Source organism: Oratosquilla oratoria, chromosome 3, assembly GCF_046742065.1.
Source record: "Oratosquilla oratoria isolate Oo_2021 chromosome 3, ASM4674206v1, whole genome shotgun sequence".
In the NCBI taxonomy this organism is placed as follows: domain Eukaryota; kingdom Metazoa; phylum Arthropoda; class Malacostraca; order Stomatopoda; family Squillidae; genus Oratosquilla; species Oratosquilla oratoria.
The window spans coordinates 26,146,018-26,146,313 of NC_134779.1; positions in this window are offsets into that span (position 1 = coordinate 26,146,018).

The window sequence follows — 296 nt, forward strand, 5'->3', positions numbered from 1 at the left end:
TGTGTGTGTGTGTGTATGTCTCTCTCTGTGTGTGTGTGTGTGTGTGTGTGTGTGTGTGTGTGTGTGTGTGTGTGTGTGTGTGTGTGTGTGTATGTGTACGCGCTCGTGCGCGTGCTTGTGTGTGCTTGTGTGTGCGTGTGTGTGCGCGTGCTTGTGTGTGCGTACGTTTGTGCGTGTGTATGTGCGTGCACTCACACGCATGTACCTACCCATCATATCACGTTACTAACTCTAAATCTAATTCCATTCATAAAATGCATATTCCATAAGTACGATAAAATACATCTGCATGCATA